The sequence below is a fragment of the Temnothorax longispinosus genome, chromosome 1, assembly GCF_030848805.1.
Source record: "Temnothorax longispinosus isolate EJ_2023e chromosome 1, Tlon_JGU_v1, whole genome shotgun sequence".
NCBI classification, from domain to species: Eukaryota; Metazoa; Arthropoda; class Insecta; order Hymenoptera; family Formicidae; genus Temnothorax; species Temnothorax longispinosus.
The window spans coordinates 1021754-1037275 of NC_092358.1; the positions used below are offsets into that span (position 1 = coordinate 1021754).

The window sequence follows — 15522 nt, forward strand, 5'->3', positions numbered from 1 at the left end:
TAAGGTTATTAACTACAGAAGCGTAAGTGGTTGAATGGCATCTAAAATATAACGTGATAAATGGATTCTATGACTATGCATCGCGATCACGATCTGAAGCGAGAACGGAATTATCAACGGACACGCGTTACAAAGATATCGACAGTGTAATCGTCTCCTGTTAACGGTTTCTAACAAGTGAGTTGTATAAAAATAACCAAAAAAGTAGAGGCGTCTCACTAAAAGTTAAACGACTGGTTACCTACCGCGTGATAAATGATTCTTATATGTATATGTACGACTGCTGTATGTACTACTCTACCGCGTGATCAGTAAACATTGAAAAAGACCGTGCATGATTGCGGATTGCTCAAAAACAATAATGAAAGTTGCAGTAGTCAGTACAAAATTACGATGTGGATATAATTCCTTTTCAAATACCATTTAACATTTCGCTTCAGACGACTTACGGATTAAAATATTAAATACTATATATACCACACGTAAAGTTTTACTTGATATTTTTTCATAATTAATTTTAAGATATAAAAATTTATGATATAAAATTTTAAGATATAAAACACCGGATCACGCGCGTAGAGTGTATTTCTTTAAATTTTTTATACACCTTTACAAGTCAGTGGCCTATGTCATTTTATGAAACGACAAATGTGCTTATCTTTGATTAGCTCGAAAATCCAGGAAATGTCAGCGGGTTCGATTTGGTTCGCCCGCTGTGCGATACTGACGGCAATGCCGTCATTTGGCCGAACCGTTTATGTTCGGTAGTGAATTAGAAATTAGTCGTTACGCATTTGCATACCGCACAGGTGGCTGGTCGGCCGGTTGCCGACTGTTTTCATGATAAAACGAGTTTTCGCGCGAAAAAAAAAAGAGAGATTGTACGCGACGGCTCGCGAATCAGAACGCAATAAAGATTCATGAACTGTGTGTGTCGTGACATTATAATAAATATATCTAAACGAAAAAACCATGTAAGTTGATCGAAAATATAAAGGACACCTGTCGATTAGTAGTCGAGTATGATCGCCTACGCGACCTCTAGATATCGTTGCACACCGTAAGGCGTAATGAATCCCGCTCCGCTGGAAAACAGATAGAATAAAGCGACAGAAAATTCGCAAAGCAATATTCGCGGGACTCACTTGGCTAAGAAATTCGTACGTACTTCACGGTGATTCGAATAGTGATTATATTGCGGTAGCGAATCCACGCTCGTCGGATCGGTTAAAGATTAAATGCCATTATTGTTAATCTGCAAAACCCATGAAAACAGGGAAAGTTGGTAATTTAACGAATTCCTTCTGCGTAGCAATCCTGAACCCGCAGCTCCGATCGCGGCGCGCGGCGCGCGGCCACCGCACGCGGCGCGGGACCTCTTGACTAGCGGGTGGAAACCGCTCACGGCTCTCGCGAGCTCTCGCGGCTCGCGGCTCGAGAACCGCGAGTGGAATAGACGCGCATAGTGAAGAGCCCGGCGCGCAATCGGGGCCAGGTGTGGCGCACACGCACGGACACACGATTGCATTTGCTAACGCGCTCTCGCACGTACTCTCGAGCGAACGCGAGCGTGTACATACGCACCGCCGCGCCGGCCGCGGCCGACTCTACCCTATAAATAGATCCGAGAGAGCTACCTGTACCACGCGCGCGCACGGCAGTCCTGCACGCAGCGCAGCGCAGTTGTGAGACGTGGTGCGGCGGCTCCGTGCTGCGCACCACATGCGGCGAGAGCGCACGCGGCGCGACCGCCGTCGCCGGTTAACTGTATAACCACCGCGGCGTCCGCGGCGATGACGACGACGAGGGCCACTCTGCAATTAACCACCCGACAGTCCGCTCTCGTTGGCTGATAAACAATACGGGAGAAGAGCCGGATAACCGCGTGAGGCAGCCGCGCGTCGCCTCGCGATCGAGTCGATCATCATTCAGATTATATTCCGCCCGATATCTCGCCCCAGGTTCGTCGCATCTTCGATGACAGTCTGGGATCCTTAACGGGTCTCAACGGATTAGATGCCTATCAGGAAGCAGACGCGATCGATTCGATATCGATCGGTATATCGTGTCATATCCGCTGCTCATAAATTATCCGTAATTCTAACGATTATAGTTGATTGATTAGGAAAGGAAACTACCTACATCGGAGTCTGTAATAACGAATGTGAAATGATATGAAAATAATAATCCAAGTATGATGGACTATCCCTCGATCGTGTTCGTATCTATACCTGATAATACGCGCTACATATTTGTAAATCACTTATACATTTCGATCATTTGAGGATTAATTAATCTTCGCATTCGTTCACCAATTTGATAATACTATAATAGAGACGTTAAAACATTGACTGCAGTGTTCATTGGATATTTTACGCACATGCTGCGCCGATACAGTCTACAAAGTTTCCCGCGAGCATGACGTAAAATAGAAACATGATGACGCTTGCTCGATATTAAACTGCGATTTGAATGCGAGAGATTGACAAGCACCGCATTAAAATGATCGAGTTTTTGAGACAGATTATTAATCATTATACTCAAACCACATTCCGGACTATAGACTAGAGGACATAACGGCGCGATAGATAATAGCAAGGTAGAGTCTTCGGCGGTCGCCGAACTAGGCGCGAAATACTTACGCGTGTAAGAAAGTATATAAACAAAAACGCTGCTAATGCTAGCGCGATCGTTATATAGATGGAGAATGTTACTCGCAAATGATTGCGTCAATGGCCGCTCATTTTGCAACACCGTAAATTCTCAATACGCCTTGTACGCGCCGCATTAGAAGATAGAACGGACAGTTGGAGCTGTCTTATCCCGTGATTGAATAAGTATTCATCGCGCGCTCCGCGCAAGTAATAGTCCTAAAAGTGGAAACCTAATTACATAGCGAGGTGGAGATGATAGTGTACTCTAGCTACCAATCGCACGACTTCTTCGCGAAGGTGAACGTTATCTCAATCGGATTGCGAGACGAGCGGAACGTGACGTGTTACGGATTCGCAGCGTCATCGGAGAATCGCGCGCGACGTGCACGATTTGATCGAGATTTCCGCGACAAAAAACCCGAGAACGCGTATCGAAAATAGAAATCTCACTACATCTACACAAGTATCGCGAGAAAGCCATCTGAGAAAGTCCAATCGATTCGGCTGCGTGCCCTGAATGTGATATATCCGAGATACGTAAATAAATAAATATATATATCTATATATATATATACCAATAATTGGATAACGAAGGATATAATTTTATGTTACAAAAGTGACTTCTCCATTGTATACGCGATTCTCTAAAATACTTAGTACTCTTGAGAGTTGGCTCGGTATATTCGTATAGTTTAGTTACTCAATTATATTTGTATATTAACTTTTCTTACAATCAGATGTCAGGCCGATATATAGATTATTAAATGATTAGATAGTTCCATTTGCGTTGCATTAACGTTGCTGCTTATTAATATTTTATTTACGCTAATGGTGACAATCGCTTACGTTGCAACTCTGTCGCTATCTCGAACGCGTCGTCATTCCTGACGCGGAGGAACTATTGAAATTCTCGATCGAGCCACTTGCACTTGTGAATCTGCGCCCTCTCTTCCTCGTAGCGGAATGAGTTGTAGGCTTAGACATGGAATGACGGTAGGAAATTATGCGGATGTCCAGCTGGGATAATGGCGCCCGCGACAAACCATCGTCTCTCAAGTACGATTGGCTTGAGATTCCGTCGAGTCTACGCTGACGGATGTTATCTGTGATCAATGTGTGAACATATTTACAGCATTGACATTCCAGGATAAAAGATCGTCAAAAGATGTGCCGAGAATGAAGTCGAAATAGAGATTGAGTTCTAACAATGTGATCAGCTAGAAGATCCAATGAATTATTATTTCTCAAAGTAGAAAAAAATCAGACAAGAAAATAGGCAAGTCCTTAAGTGACAGATTAATTTTTTTTGAGGTTTTGAATGCACATATCGCTACTGTTGACAGATGACGTGCTATTATCGATTCTAATGATGGTTTCGTCTTCTATTAAAGCAGCACGAGATCGTCGTCACCATTCAGACAGATAGTAGATCAACTGTCAACCCATGTTCTCTTAACTGCCAACGACTTTTGGCTGACTTTAACGAGTGCCACCTGACGCCACAACTGCCCCTAAGAAGGCAGTTGTCTTCGGGTGAACGTACAGAGTGGTGGCAGTAGGTGAAAGACGCAAGGGTGGAAACGTGGGGCAGATGCCGCTTGTGTACGCGATTAGAAACGAATTTTTTCGAATAATGGGCTGAGGGAAGACGGACGGGCCAGTTTGCATCAAGCCCGAACGCATCGCCGCCGATCTTATCCTTTTGATGTAAAGATATCGTTGTCGATGTTTCTCGGGAACCAATGTCGTTGTTGTCAGAAATCAAACTTCTGAACTTTATACACAATTATTTACGTGGTCGATCCAATTAACGAGGACACGATTATATATAATAAGAAAAGTTTGATCAGCTCATCATATAAATAATGGCGATTCCGGGACACCCTATTACATATTCGAGGATCAATCGCGGGACATTGTCGAAATATCGGAGCACCGGTTCGCTTTATCGACGAATCTTGTCAGATTAATTCATAAGCCGACTGATTAATCAACGGATTACTCCGGGAAAAAGTGACATGCGCGATTCTTTGCATCTTATCAATGTAATAATCTAGTTCGACGAAACCGATATCTTCGATAACGTAACAACCAGCGAATATGTAATGGAAAGGGGCACGTTTGCCGAGGAATTAATTGGCAAACGGGAGTCCGATCATCTTAAAATTAATAGAGCTAATTTTGTTTGAGTAACGCTCTTAATGCCGGCGGTAATGCCATCCATGTTTTACCGCTCTAACAAATAATTGCGACGCGATGATGATCTCTAATTTACCTGTGATTATATCGAACATACATAGTGCACGTACATTCGTGCATACGTACATTTCATTGCGTGAGTGCGCGAATAGAATTCTAGAAAGAAAAGCAAGCAGACCGGAATGCAAAGTTCGCCGCCGACGGGGAATATCGGGGGAAGACCCATCATTTACTTCACTTCCTGATATATAGATACGTGCATCAGAAAAATCACACCCTACTTAGAGGAAAAGAACTACCAAATAGGATTTTCGAAATGTTATCAAATTGTATATAAATATCAGTTTTGTGCTATAACTGTCCGAACGGATTTCCTCGATTTAAATTTAGGCATACAATCCAGCGGCTCTGCCAGAATAAGAAAAGTACAACACCGGAAAAACTCTTCGCGCGGTAATTTATAACGCTCCTACATATCCACCTATTTTAATTCTCTCAATCTCATTCCATACTTCCGTTCCCTAGTCGGCGTGTTGGCACAATGGAAGCCGTCGGCTTCGCGGATCGTACTCTTCTCCGCTCGAAAATCATGCCCGTCACTTTTTGCGCTGGGCAACTCGCCAGTCATTAGCCACGCCGGCAGATCTATCATTATTGCGTACGAGCGTCTATCTGTAATTGGCGAATGTAAACACAGAGTGTAACCCGCTGCGCGTGTGTCGGTAGGTGGGATCTGCGTATATATGCGTAGTTTACGTACTGTTGACCACAGAATGTTGCCCCATTTACGATTTTCGAAGCGAGAATACCCATATAATTGTTCATGATACGTGACAAGTCGATCTATTATACATTTCGAATTTAATTAGCTCAAAATACCATAGTTTGTATTGGTTAAAAATTAAAAATGAAAATTAAACAAACGCTTAATGAAAAAAAGATTATTAATGTTAATTACTATGGGATTTAACTAAAACCGAGAAAGATGAAGAAGAGAATGCACATACATCTAAATCTTTAAAAATTAGCCGATACGCTTGATTGCTGTGTTTAATACACATCTCTACTCCGTTCATAAAAATTAATAATATTCTCGGGAGAGATATAACAAAATGTTATTTCTTAGCCTGTTCGTCTTCCATTTATCACTGAAAGCAAGGGCAACTTTTCCGTAGTAATGAAGCAATATCTCTCTTAAACCCATAAATATTCAATATGCATGAGATATCTCGTCCTTGAAGAAATCTAACAAATGCAACAAGACAGATTGGCCGAACGATCTGAGCCTCGTGACAGTTTTGCGCAATCTACCGAGTCGCGATAAATCATCATCGTCGGTGATAAGGACGATCTTCTATCGTAGCGTCAATGGGAAGAGTTACTTAGTCCAACGAGTCCAGCTTATCTGGCAAGCCTCACCTGAATATGAATAGCCTCGTCGTCGTCGTCGTCGTCGTCGTCGTCGTTGTCGTTGTTGTCGTCGTGATCGTGGTCGTCTTAGTCGTCTGGTTATATCCCTCGGTTATCTCCTTGCCGGGCGTTGAAGTCTCTCGAAATTGCGCTCACTGAACACCCCGCGGCTCACTTCACCGTTCGGGTGGCCCGTTGCACTGTTCACAGTGGTCTCTCATACCCGCACACGTGTAAATTGTCACCACCTAACGTGAATCCCTTTTTGACGACCTTGCTGACTCACAACTGCGAAAGTTTCTCGAGAGAATTTTCAAAGTGACGAACACCGAAATCCTGGAACGATTCTCGAATGGTTCTCGATAATCTTGAAGAGAGCTTCAGGATTCCGATAAAATCATCGTCACCCTGATAACGTTGTAGCTCGATGCAGCTGGACGACGTGGTCAATCACCGTGGATCAGGTGTCCATTAAGAATACCCGGCTCGTTGGTCACCGTTGCCGTGCGAAACCTTCCGGATCGCTGATCCCGCTGATCGCGTGGCTGGACGCGTGGTGCTCACGGGTGGGGGTGGCGATGTATCGTCTTGGTGAGAGAGACCAAGTCACGGGTCTACGATATATCGGCTACGATTTTTGACGGAGCGGCAATCGGCAATCGGTTTAGTCGCGATTAGTTGTGGATCGGAAGTACACACGAACGTCGTGGGCTGCAGACTTCTTTCATCGAAATCGAACGGATGATATAAATGAAAACTTCTGTTTTCTCGTCACTCTTTTCCATAAACTCGTTCCGATCGGTGTACTTTGAAGATAAGAGTCCTGCGATCTACCTCGGATTTTCCATCGTCAGGACAAGACGTCTTCTTTGGGTTTTAGACTTTAGAGGATTCCAGGAAACATCCTCTACACGAATTGAAGAATACACTCTGAGCAGTACCAAGGCGTTCAGATGTACCAACGTCCGAGCGAAGTCGCGATTCGATTGTCGACGAGTGACAAAAGAGACGGTCAAGCCCCTTGAGCAAATCTGTCGCGAACGATAGCGTTGAGGATACCGAAAAGACAGGACACCTTTGCTTGTACAAGATTTCCCCACGTAAAAGTCCAAAATTTTGTCGCGGTCGATGGGTGACGACGCGGCGCGCCGATGCGTGATAGAGGGCGAGTAGCCGGGGGTCTTACGCGTTCGAAGTTGGGCCCGCGCGCGTAACGTCGTACCGGTCTCAACGTCGTCGTGTCTACGTTCGTCGTTCTACCTCGTGGAGCGTGCAGCAGGAGGCGTGCTGTCCCGGACTGGACTAGCCTGGGCCCCTGGAGTAGAGAGGGCCGGTCGCGCTTCACCTCCGCTTCGCCGACCTCCCTCCACCGTGCGCTGCGTCGCTTTAGGTGCCCCTCTCTCTCTCTTTCTGTCGGTCTAGCGCGGGGCCCTCTCCCTCTTACCCGGGGCCTTCGTGTGCCGTGGCGGAACGCCGCTGCTTACCTGTCTCTCCCTCTCCCTTATGCCGCGACCTCTCGCGATATCAGTGGGCCGTGAGCAAGAGAGACAAAAAGAGAGTGAGAGAGAAACGGAGTAAGAGACGTTTAGCGCGGGGAATAGAGGACTCAGAGAGAGAGAAAAAGAGAGAGAAAGGAAAAGGACGGAGAGAGAGGTACGATGAAAAAGAGGCCCCTCTCTTTTCCCTTTCCCAGTCTTCTACCGCACACTCGTACCACAACACCCCCACCGAGATACGACAAGAGCATTCCCGTGCCTTCCCGTCCTGATGATTTTAGGAACCGAAGGAGTTTGCTGCGTGAAAAGGATTTGTCGATAAAGATTAGAAGATAAAGAAAGAAGTGATTCTCCTATAATCATTTCGAAACTAATCACGTTACTTGCTGAGAAAGCTGGTAACGCAAAAGATACCTTATGTATAGTGTTTGTATATTATTTTAATAATGTAACACAGGACTAACAGTTGTTACAGCAATAAAACAATCATCTGAAACATATCGCTTTATGATCAAGTTGAATTCATTTCTTGCTCGTTATAGATAAACGAATAAGTTAGACGAAAGAAATATTACACGCTATTTGTCGCAATATTGCGTTAGGAAACGCTATGACAAATTAACAACAATGCTACTAAAGATACTGATTTTTTGCTGTTGCATTCTATAAGACGAGAACAACGCACGCATACTGTGCTAGAAAAGATAAAATAGCTATTTAAAGTCGTATCCACAATGCGAATCGACGTACTTAATGTGCCATGTTTCCTCAACTTCTAACTTCTAATCGACAGCCGTCGGAACATTTATAACGTTAGAGTGGTTTGAGCATTGAGGTCAATGATGGGTGAAATTAAAACATCGATCATCTCTCGAAAATATGATAAGTTATAGAAATATCGACTCACGTCAAATATTTTCTCGGAAATGATTAGAAATAATTTGACTCCTTTTCTCTTTTTCCCTTCGACATTTTACCGCGTCATTGAACAATACTAATTGATGAAAGAAATTAAGATCGACAATCATTACTCGCGGAATCCATTTTGTTGCTTCTTATAACTACTGTCGTTGCTAAATCTGATCCCGAGTTTACTGTCAACAAATGGTATCGAAAACGACAGAGAGTAGCAGTTCTTTATTGAACCTCTTTGTGACTAAATTATGCTACGTAGATATCGAAAGGAGCGATGAGGTTTCATCAAAGAAAATCAAGATACTTGGTAAATAAGTCGCGATTCAATCCTCGTTTAAAGAGAAAGCATTTCGATCCACCAAAGAAGAACGTCCTGTTTCAGATACCACTTAACTTCGGCCATAGTTAAATAACAGAAAGCGGCAAGAATTTTTCTTCGCCGCTTATCTACGCGAGGATCTACGGAGGTCGAACAAACTTCTGATTTCATCCGCGTCGCTGATGTTCCATGTATACGTCGGTATACCGTCGGTGACGACAGAACGGAAGACGGCTTAATGATCGCCCGTTTAATTACGGTGCGCACCACCGCCAATCAAATCCCGCCGAAAAAGTCCGGCGTGGCGATCGCGCGGGATCCACGAAGTTCACACCGTCACCGTTATGGGCGGAACCGAGAGAGCCGGAACCACGCTTCCTGCACAGAACAAAACTTTCCTCCCGCTCTCCCGCCATCGCCGCCGCCGTCGTCGTCGGCTAAATTAAACTTTGGACAAAGTTGTTGCATACAGCCGCGCTCATATTATGCCGACGATCAACTAACTACGAATTAACGCCCATTCCTCTATCATCGAATCGCGCGCGTGGGCGTGTGAAACGGAAGCGAGTTAAATTCGGTGCGCGGCTGACCCTAGAACTGTTAGAAGTCGAGCAAGACGCTAATCGTGGACACAATAATCTCAGCAGTAATCGATGGATGATGTTATTCGATTATCTAACGCGGCATTGCGTTATATATTCGTGTGACTCTTCTGCATTTAACGGATTCGTATTGCTGGAAAAAAGTTAGATAGAAAAAATATAAATAATTACAGAAAATTTGTTATTCTTGAAAATATTTCAACGCTTAAGGATAAATTTGTGCCTTTGCAACGCGTAATTAGATGTAATTCGCGACGTTCAAAAAAGGCCTCGGTAATGAAGATAAAGTCACACGTGCGCGCAACCTGTTGTCGCGAGCTGCTTCAACGGTCACGCCATAAAAAACAACGCGCAACACCTCACTGCGCCCGCTTTAGTCGAATAGTTATGCACCCTTTACGCTACCCCTGCGCTGCGCCCACCGTCTGCAACAGTTCTAATGCCTGCGTGTTCTACGGGCGTTCGTTGCACTTGCTGAAACAGCTGTGGCACCTGTGCCGGCTAGTAAGGTGCAACGTTCCCTCGTGCACACCCTTGCCGTGCGGCCAGTTCATCAACTTTCCATCGTTCGACCCCATAATATTCGCCGGACTAGATCACTCGACCTGGCTTAATGATATCTCGATCTTGATACTCGCTTCCCTCGTTTGCCCGTCTTCCTTCCTTCTCTCGCGGCATTTGCCGGCCGACGGCAAACGATCACCAGGGCGCGCAAGTGTAATGCGCTGGAAGTGTATGTCTCGTGTTTGCATCGGAATATTAATAATGAAAACGCGAGTATCAAAAGACAGTTTTATACAGCATTCAAATAATCCTAATAGTTTATAACATTAGTGTCCTAGGATTAAAAAGATGTATCTTAAAATTCGCATTTGTGTTCACGTAATTCCTGTAATAGCTGATAAAAAAATCGATATATATAGTTTTGTATTTCCGCGCACACCCTGTTCTCGTGCAGTTTTCCATACAAACGATACTCTATTCGCTAGTCTCAGACTATACGTTGCGAACTCAAGGATACAAGTCAACGAACTCGGGGGGTACCAAAGAGGAGTAAATGAGAAATCGTCTAGCCCGATGGGCGGCCAGAGAAAAAGCGCGGGAAGCACATGGCCCGAAATAGAGAGCGGCCGAACGATAGGGAGCGAACGATGATCAGCTGGTGCTCTGTCCCGATGGATCCCGAAAACCGTGTACGTTCCGACCGTTAAACGCCCTTCACCTTTCGCGGAGGTGCGCACATGGCCCCCAGGTCCCCCGAGTCTAAGAACAGGGTGGCGCGCCGCTCCTCGAAGACACGCACGCGGCGCGCCTCACCGCCCGGTATTCGCATTAATGGTATACATTATTATCGCGCGGCGTTCTTCTGGGGATGGTATACGGTAACGGCAGTGCGTCAACGGTCCCGCGCACCTGACGCCTTAACGAGTCGAAGCCCCTTCTTCGTAGGGGCGGGCCCCTTTCTTCCCTTTTCGTCACGATCGCGAGGCGAGGTCCTCGTTTCGACTGCAAGTCCGGTAGCCGCGACCTTCTTGCACGCGTCCGCCACGATAGCGGCATACGAAATGGGTGTTGCGTGGCCGTGGCACGAGCGTCAGGTCGTAGCCGGACGCGACTCAGAGATGCTCGATAGGGTAATTAGACGGATCCGAAATTTTCGGTTGATCTCTTTCGGTATGAGCCTCACGTGGATCACAATTATTTAATTAGTACATCAACGCGGACGTGTAATCAATTTCTTCGGGAATGAGGAATGCATTGTATATATAAATAATTGACACGTGCCTTCCGAGAGATAAATATTAAAATTACCGGATCTCCGTTATTTTGTGCAGGAAACATCTTTCAAGCAGTCAGGCATATCATTAATAACGATGCAAATTATGAATGAATAACGATCTAAAAACTAATTAACTCGTACACGTTGCAATATTAAAGATATGGCCGTCAAATCCCAAGAAAAGAATACGGGAGATTCAAGTAAATCGACCATTAGAGTGCGTTACTCGCGGTCAATAACCGATTCAGATGAAAGATAGAAAAACTCAAAGATCAGTTCTCATAGCTGAACCCGATACACAACCCCGAAGCGAGGAGCTCGCGTGAATTGGTACCTGAACCTGACCGCGAAACCTTCCGTCGAGGTGAGAAGCCGCTGGCGCGAATTAGCCGCCGCATCAACGTATACTTTGATCTCGCAAGATAATGCGCCCAGGGTGTGTGCAACGGAAGATAAACGTAAATAAAGACTTTAAGACCGCGACCGTACACCCACGATTTAATGAGAAATTGCGTTCGTTCTGCGTATCTGTCGATTACGCGGTACGCGCGTCGGAGAGATAAGGGCGGTAACACCGAGCTGTCTTATTTTTTTGTTGCGGGCATTAAGAAGGGAGCGTACGTGGGCAGGGTGCTCCTCGAATGCCGATCGACAGCTCGCCCGCGGCACTGGGCGGCACAAGAGATGCGCGGAGCACGACTCGAGAAATAGAAAATAGAGAAGCGTGGTGTGCTACGCGACGGCCGCGGCGGGAGTGAAAGCAGGCTCTTTCGTTTGCCACGGGCTAATGGCGCAGACGAATAAATAAATAATATATCGTTGTTCGATAGTTCACTTCAGTGAGGTAAAATCCAAATCTTGAAAAGGCAAGAAACGCTTTTATATGTAATTTAGATCTCTTATAGAAATATGAATACAAATCGGATATGAAACACGAAAGAGTTGATTTTTATTTGAACATTACGTATTATCTTATTATTAGGCGGAACGTTGCGTATAAATAGCATCGAAGTATTTCTCGAGATATTAGAAACGCAGGAGGAACTGTGTCGGATGATAGAGCGATAGCGTAGCGCGATGGCCGATAACGATGTGCCACTTTCGCCCGTCAAAGGTGTTTCGAAAATGGATTCTCATCGATCAAGCATATATATACGCGTAGATTAATATCGCTTGGAAAAACAATTCCTGGACGGTCGAGCGAACGGCGATGCAATCGTAGGTCGGCAAATTCACCAGCCAGCAGCAGGTGCAACTTTCTTCCGACTGCCGGACGTAAGGGTAGGTAATGTCTTTTCTGTCTGTTCCGCTTCCTACCGCCCCGCGAGTGGCTTTTTCATTTTTATTCGTCACGCTCGTTTCAACGGGGAATTTATTACAGCCCGCAAAACGCACCACGAGAGACATTATTATTGATATGAACCTCGATGTATTATGCATACGCGGTCCGACGTTCGCACGTGAATCGCAGCGAGAATTTTATTCGTCGCAAGAGAGAGTCAGCTTTATGGAATTTTAAAATGTGATGTCTAAATTAAGTTACGTGGTTTTGAATCTACCCGATAACGTAATGGTATTATATAATTTTCACGAATTTTTCTACCGACGGCAATCAAGACACTATTTATCGTCTCAATGCCTTAATCAGCTCATTTCGACAGCGGATTACGCAGTTTCCAGCTGCGTTTTATCTTTATGCTGCCGCTGAATGTAATGAGAAAATAACATGTTACATGAAATTACACACTACGTCCGAGCGTGTATATATTGATATATATACGCTCCACTATCATCTCATTCGATTTCCGATTTAAAACGCTCAGTAGGAAGTCAACGAAGTTAAAGTCACCCACGTCAAGTATTTTTAAATCCTCGCGTTACTGGACAATATATATGCGCGTTTACTTTTTTATTTTATTATGTTCCAATAATTACGGCACATAAATATCAAGTCAAGCGTTAAAAAGATAAAGTCCTGTCTCTACTTTTCTAACATTCGAGGGAAACGAGGGGGATAAACGATACTCGTAATTTTACGATAAACTCCGTCGTCACAATATTTATCAACGCATCGTCTCAAGCATCATCGCGAATGGTAGTGGGCTACCAACTCGCATAAAATATCGTTGGATATAAAGACGTTGTTAAGCTCTTAGTGGGTACTCAACCGGTCTCTCAATTTAATGCTTTACCCAAACACTCAAGAGAGAGACCTTCTCGCCTCGGGCTGCATTTATAGTGGACTTCAGCGAGTGCTAGGAACGGCGTACGATGCGACATAAATGCATGTCTTACGTTTTACGTCTTCATGAAATCACCTTCAAGCGATGTACTCGGCTTCTTATACGAACGGCATAGCATATCGTCGTCAGGGATGAGTACTGTTCACTTCCTTGCCAAACATACCTTCGATTATTTTACTGGTAGATACCTTTGATGTGATTTTATATTCAGATATATGTATTATCTACCGCGTTCATGAATTAAAATATCTATCTGTGATCATATTTGTGGATTTTGTATAAGCGTTGTTAATTTTTTGCATTTAATCGTTCTCCAATAATATTACTGTAATTAGACTGCAGGACGATTGTATATATAAATATTATTTTCTGCATAATCAATCGAAGTAAGATATATGAATAAAGTCTTTGACTCTTCGCGAGATCGGTCAAACGGCAATGTCGATGCAGATGTTTTATCAGCATTGCCAGGGACAGGTGTTACTCGAAGGCACGCGTCACGGGTCGTCATACCCGCCTAGTCGCAGAGCAACCCGGCGAACGCGCGGCGGACCGGCGGACGTAACGGTGGAAGCTGAACCAGCCCCGACAGCTTGTTTGTCGCGTGGCTGGCAGCGGTTCGAACACTCCGAACGTGGCCGGACTCAGCCGATAGATACTCTCTCGGTCGCGGAGTTCGCGACCCGACGGATCCGGCCGGTGACCGCCGGCCGGGATTCTTCGCCCCGTAGCGTTGCCGCCGCCACCAGGCCACAGTGGGGGCCTGGCGGCTAAGTCGATGGGCGCGGAGAAAGAGGCGAGGGCTTTGCCGCGGCGCGGCACGACACGGAGGGAGAGAGAAGAGACCCCCGGAGGGGCCAGAGAGCAGCAGCGGACACGGCCGCGGGTGATTACATCGCCTGTCGGCGCGGAACTGTCTCCTCCTACCCGCGGCGCCCACCGTGCTCCGATTGGCCGGGCTCCCTGCCGAGGAAACGTACCGGCTTCTCGCCGCGGCTTCTCTTTCGTTTCAGCTCACCTCCGGACCTCTCTCAGCACTCTCTCGTCAGTCTTCTGTCTCTTTCCCTGTCGTTCCTCCCAATTGTATATCGTTCCTGCCGCGACACGATATGTTTGTCATTGTCTAGCTCCCAGGACGCCGGTTTTCATCCCTGTCCGTCCCGCAGGTCTCATTTAGCAGTCCTTCGCCGTTCGACATATCCCATCCTTGTTTCCGTTTTGTCCTTTTACGTACTTCCCTGTCCCTCTTTCGGAGAGGTCTTCGTCGGTTACCCGCCTTCGTTTGGCTTTTAAACGCCACAAGCAAAGGCCCTGCCCGAAAGGCGACCATTCCTTTTCGTATCCCCACCCAGCTTGTCTATCGCGATCAAGAGAATGGAGGTGGACGACATAATTGTCGAAGAAATAGATTTAGTAGAAGGAATATATGCAGAATGCGCACGCGCGCGTGCCGGAAGAAGAAGAGACGCATGGTAATGTTCCTTTCATATCGCAAAGCAAAGCACGTAACGTTAAAACCAAAACTATAGCAAAAACTATGGAAAACTAAGAACAAACCCCTTCAGTTATTTAAATATCATGCACGTTTTACGATCTCATCAGGTCGAGTTTATGACATGATAGGGACGGTAATGTAAACAGGTAGGAAACATTAAGACCATGGTTTCAAGCAACGATTTGTTCGTTGCAATCAAAGTGATAAGACTAGCGGATCGCTGATGGATAACTGTTATTCGATCCTTCGTAAAATACGTGATGATAAGAAAATATGTAAATTTGGAGCGAACGAGGATGACACGCAGCATGACCGAGGCTAGAATTTGATTCGCCGATCATCGTTTGCACGCGACAGGTGTGTAATATACAGCCGATGATCGGCAGATTGCCGTTAGTCGGTTATAAAC

General features: G+C 45.4%; 1 protein-coding gene across 3 annotated transcripts in view; it reads right to left on the bottom strand.

Moving 5' to 3' along the window:
• The window catches only part of Sv (paired box protein shaven), a 120181-nt gene extending 112628 nt beyond the window's left edge, over positions 1–7553 (bottom strand). For all 3 annotated transcript variants that reach the window (XM_071771574.1, XM_071771585.1, XM_071771564.1), the window contains exon 1: positions 6273–7553. The gene's annotated coding sequence lies outside the window, so the exon portion shown is untranslated. The remainder of the gene's footprint in view (positions 1–6272) is intronic.
• Between the last annotated feature and the right edge of the window lie 7969 nt (positions 7554–15522).